A 6000-nucleotide genomic window follows, 5' to 3' on the forward strand; every position below is an offset into this window, starting at 1 on the left:
AGGGGGAGCTCACTTCTTGCTTGGTGTTAACACAGACACCGTGTGGAATGGGAACACAGATATTAAGTATTTGTGGCTCTAACAGTGTTTCGATGAATATTTTACGTGACTCTTGAGCTGGAGGGCCTATGCGGTTGTGTGTTAATACCATCTTCACTGCCTCTGGAGAGCTCATGATCTCAACAGCAAGGGCTGCTTTGCCCAACTACCTCCCAGCCAGCTGGTGCTATAACTGAGGCAGAGAAATAACCACCTCCTGCAACACACCATGAGCTGAGCATTAGCAGGCTCATTCTCATGTTCACGTCTGCTTCGCACCACGCAATGCCACAAAGTACAGCCTCGTGTGCAAATATCTATTTTCGCATTACAAAAAGCCACATCTATTATGAACCACATCAAGAAGCTGCAAGTAAACATTCAGCTGCAGTGCTGCATGCTCCGCCACCACAAGCAGTCAACAAGAGTTTTTTTTTTTTGTTTTACAGTATGGCCATGTATGGTAGCAGCAAAGAAAGCAAATGCATGGTGACAGCAGCCCCACACTTGAACAGCATCACCTCTGTGATGGAGCCAGCTGTAGCAAGCCAACACATGCACTGAGTGCTCCATCCACAGGTCTCCCCTCACCACCCAGGGACTTGTTTCTCTTGGAGCCAGGAGCATGTGCTGGAGCCACGCTAACCTTAGATCACTGGGAAACAAGGCTTCGTGTTTTCTCCCCCAGCATTCAGATACACAGGATGTTAAAGCAGGTCCCAAAATAGTTCTTCACACACCAGTACAGCAGCAGACAAACACCACTAAAAGGAAACAGCACTTTGTTCAGCCACTATTTCTCTGAAGGACTGGACGCTGGGGCAAAACCCATTCTCCCCACTGAAGAGCTTTTCTTAGGAAACTACAGGTGCAGAATTTCATCTTCCAAAGCACAGCACTTCAAATACCAGCCTAGCAAGAGATGCTGTGATAGTGCAGACCAAGACAGCTGCCCCCCTCTAGTTCTACCATCTAAAGCTTGTGGATACAGTTCTGCTTCAGCAGTTAGCAAATTAATTATGCAAACAAGGCTTAACATCAAAATGCATCCAACATAGTGGTGGACTCCCTGTAAACCAGAAGAACTTAAGACCACCAAGAGAACTCCAAATCCTACCATCCTCCTTTTTACATCCTTCCCCAGTGGCACTGCTTAACCTTCACTAGCAACAGGACTAAAGGAAACAGCCTCAAGTTGTGCCAGGGTGGTTCAGGTTGGATATCAGAATTATTTAATGGCTTGGGTTGGAAGAGATCCCAAGGATCAACAAGTTCCAACTCCCCTACCTCAGGCAGGGCCACCAACCTGCAGATCTTGTACTAGACCAAGTTGCCCATTCAACCTGTTTTTGAACACCTCCAGGGATGGGGCATCCAAAGCCTCACTGGGCAGCCTGTTCCAGCACCTCACCACTCTCTCAGTAAAGAGGTTCCCTCTGACATCCAATCAGGAATAATCTCTTCTTAGAGTGAGGTAGTATTGGAGTAGGCTGCCCAGGGAAGTAGTGGAGTCATCATCCCTGCATGTGTTTGATAAAAGGGTTGATGTGGTACCTAGGGACACAGGTTTGTGGGCATGAGGAGGATGGGTTGGCAGTTGGACTAGATGATCTTAGTGGTCTCTTCCAACCTTAACAATTCTATGAACCTCAGGGGGAATATCAGCATGGCAGAGATGTGAAAGTTTTCCAAGGAGGGCACTTCTAGTATTGCTTTCATAGAGGTTCTAAAGCTCACCCCCTACATAAAGGCCTTTCCTTTCTGCTGACTGCAAATTACTCTTCTGCATGCTTCATTTCAGTAACTGCCTTAGCCCAGACATAAACACGGCAAAGGCACCACTAGTTTACCTAGGACAGACCTCAGATGAATTCAAGCATCATTATGTATTTTTTCTATTCATCCTTCTGTAACATCAAAGCTTTGTGTACTGACTTAGACACTCCTGAATCCTTTTTCCTAGTGGCTTTCCTTATTAAGAGGCAGGCAACAAATACTACAGTGTCACACATGCATGTTTGCACCAAACTGCAAGGACAACTCTTTACCAAATATCCCTTGAATAGATTTGATTATTTTTCCCAGCACAACTCTGTATATAAGCAGGCTAACTAGATTTCAAGTTCTGTAGGAAAATAAGATGCACATCACCAAAGAAAAAAGCATTTGCATTCTCACACACTATATTCATGTTGACAAGTGTATTATCCCACGTGTAAGATTGGTGGGCTTTTGGATATTTAGGCTCATAAAAAGCAGAGAAGTTTAAAAATGAAGGATTCAAATACATATTCAGATACTTCAGTTTTACAACACTACATGGTTAGTCAAAATTTGTTCTGGGGGGTTTCCAGCACGGTGGTTTCCCTTCTGTCCCCTCACACTCTCATTCTGACAAAAATTTACATAAGTTCTCAAATAAACTTGTTTTCTAAACTTATGAACAGCCCTCAGCCTGAACAGAGTAGGCAGGGCACATGATTCACTCATTTGCATTGGAGGATACACGCCAAGTTCTTTGCATCACATTCCTTTACAGGCAGCAGTGCAGGAGAAAAGCATCGCTAAGTGGAAAACACAGGTGTGAGCCATATGAACACAGGTCACGAAGAGTTTTGGTAAACATATTAGCTAAGCCATGAAGACAATTCTTCACAACAAGAAAAGGAAGGCAGGACAAGTGTTTTTTAAAGATAAACTTGATCACACTAGTCATATTTCTTTGCTTAAGACAAATTGGTTCTGCTACCTGCTGTTCTGAATCTCTGAATTTATGTCTACTAACTTGTAATCAAACCTGAATAAAACAAAGTACCTTCTTCAAGATAGATTCTGTGAGCAGACACTGCCAAAAGGAAAATGCAGTGATTTGTTCGTAACTGAGATATTTTTCCTTTAAGAAAACGTTACTTAAACCTATATACCATAACTCAGTATCAGAGCAGATAGCAAGCTCGGGAAAGAAGATACTGGTATGAATCCAGCACAGAAAGATTTCTATAGAGGCTAGCAATGACTTACAAAGATCCTTTTTGCTCATTACCCTAAGATGACAAATTAAACTTACACTGTTGCACGTAGTCAGCTCCGTTACACAGCTTCCCAGTTTGGCAGGTCCCACTAGGTTTTCCAGGAGGGAAGCTCCTGCTTTTAAAGCATAACCTCTTTCTAGTTGCTTTTCAGCCCCCTTCAAAGCAATTCACACATTCTCCACTCCATTTCTGCATGCCACGGTCCAAGCAGAAGTTGGTGCTGTAGTGCAGAAAGCACAGCAAGAGAATTTGCTACCCTAAGCAAGGTGTAAGACCACAATTCAGGACATTCTGTAGTAAAACCATTTGAAACAAAGCAAGTTCAGTTACTTCATCTGGAGTAGGTTCATATTCACAGAAACTAAGCTAAATTACTCCAGCTCCACTCCTACCATGTGCAGAAGGGAGGCACTCGTACCACACTGCTCAGATTTGCAGCCTGCTTCAGTCCCCCAATACTGTACCAGTTCAGCAGTGCTTAGAGAAGAACCTTTACTATGCATCTTCTCAGAAAGGGCTCAGAACATCTTACTCTGAAGAAAAAGTTACCATCAAAAAAAAAAAAACAAACCACCACAGACCTCATTACAAAAATCACCTATACAAAAAACTCCAAACTCAAATAACACCACGCAGTTCTCCTCCTGGTACGTACTGCATGCACAAACAAATATGGCCTTAAATAAGTCAAAAGTGCCACTATTTCATCGTCTCCTCAAGCAAACAAGAACTCATGCAAGAGCTCTGATTAAATGCATAGAGACAGGAACACAGCAAAGGCCATCTTAAATGTGTGAGCAGTGTGCAAAGACCTTTAATTTCTTTGCTTAGAGAGGGTTTTAGAATGCAGGAGGGTTGATCAGTTGTTTTTGTTGGTTCTCTTTGGTTTTTAGAAGAAAAAAAGAAAAACCATACCCTACTGCTATTTCCGCTCCCATATTCTACCGAGTAGTGATCTTGTGGTAAAGGCATTCAGTGAAGAGAAAACAGCGTGGAATGCACAAGCAGCCAGCCCTCTGCACCCAAACCACAGGAAAGCACATTAGTTTCTCTCATTTTTATAGATTAAAAACAGGTTCTTCAACCTTCATCATACTTAGAATAATGGGCTATTCAGTACTATTCAGACTTTTAGTAACCACTGATGAAGTCTCAGGTCAGTCAGTCCATCAGTATGACAAGAAAGTCTTCAGGTCACCTTATCATCTTGTTGGTTAACTCTTCCTTAGCCAATTTGGATAGAACCTTATCTCTCAGCATAACATTACTGCACAGAGCTCTGCAGCCATCAGCTAATGGCAAAACCAATGTTAAGTTACTCAGACAGAACAGATGCCATCAACAAAAGGCCTTCTTCCAGCATTAGAAAACATTTTGATTTGAACCCTAAGTTTTCTACACTCATTTCTGTGCATGTATAAAAAGAAACCTTCCACAATCACCAGAGCTCAGAAGCAATTAGATGGTTTGTGATGGACACAGCCTTGTTGAACAGAAGCAAGATTGCACTAGTATCATGTTGATGCCATTCTAAGAAATGGAATTACAACAAAGTCCTCTTTGGATGTGCTCTGGCCCTGACAGTCTGACTGCATCAGGTTTATGAAATGGTTGTCAGACCCCAAAGGCCGAGGCAAGCGGTTGAAGCCGAAGCTGTTCATCTCCCACAGGCAGGCTGAGCTCATTCTCCCAGATCACCACCAGTTCCCCTCATACAGGAGATTACTGCATGAGACGCAGAGTTTCTGGTTATTCTCTTAAGAGTATTTGTAAATTGAAAACAAAAACAAGCTGGAAAACCCAAATGCAATTTTGTCTCAGGCTACAAAAACCCTTAAACCATGAGCAAAATCCCTGCCTTTGTACAAACTCATCTGGATTTTAAGATCCTAAGTCACCACTACACTGAACTCACTCTGCACACAGTAGATTATTTGCAAATTCTGCTCCAAGCAGAATGATTTGATCTTCAGTTTCCTTTCCTGGAGCACAAGTCTAAAAATTCACAGTGCCCCACAACACAAGGCAAAGCAGCTATGGAGGAGGGGAAGCCACTATTAAAAATGTGAGGAATGCAACCTACTTAGAGGAAGGCAGATAATGTCCGGACAAGGAGGCAACTGCTAAGGTTTAAGGCTCTTTCCCCATACAATCCCACCAACACAGATAGTGGGCAACATCCCCCCAGCAGAAGCAGACAACCACCACCTGTCCCTAAAGAGACAGAGATAAGATGCATTTCCACTCTTTGGAGCTTCTCATTTTAGTGCTCTTACACACCAAGGACTACTTTGGCTTCATACAGGCTCACCTTCCAACTTGAGGGCCTGGGAATCATTCATTTCAGCACACAGCCTACAGACTTTTCTGCCAGACACAAGGATGCTCCCCCACCCCCAGAATACCCAAGCTGAGAGCTCCCAGCAAGGCGAGAAGCCAGTTCACAAAGATGAGGGATATCAGGTGAAGGAAAAGCAGCGCATGGGAAATCTAAATGGCACAGCATATGTTTGTGCTTTGGAAATCTCAATCAAGGTACGCGGTCATGATAACTTTGCTCAGGGCCCTGTGGGCAGGCAGCAGAACAACATGCAAAGTGCAAAGTTCCAGGGAACTGGAACTGAAGACCAACAGCTAGAAACAATCCCAAGCAGCAACTGAAAATGCAAGACAAGTATGAAAAACAGCCTGATAATTGTTGATTGTGTAACACAAAGCAAGATCCCTCTAAACACACCACCACTGCTTATTTTGCTAATGCAGACATACTGGTGGGAGCTAGCAGAAGAAAACCTCACACGCATTTCTAACAGTATGTCCTCCTTCAGCATAGCACAGACACAAGTCCATTATCAGCACTTTTTTTTTTTGCATGATTACAAAGAACCTTCTTACAAGGAAAGACAAACACTGAAATACTACCAGGAAT

Source organism: Meleagris gallopavo, chromosome 5, assembly GCF_000146605.3.
Source record: "Meleagris gallopavo isolate NT-WF06-2002-E0010 breed Aviagen turkey brand Nicholas breeding stock chromosome 5, Turkey_5.1, whole genome shotgun sequence".
NCBI classification, from domain to species: Eukaryota; Metazoa; Chordata; class Aves; order Galliformes; family Phasianidae; genus Meleagris; species Meleagris gallopavo.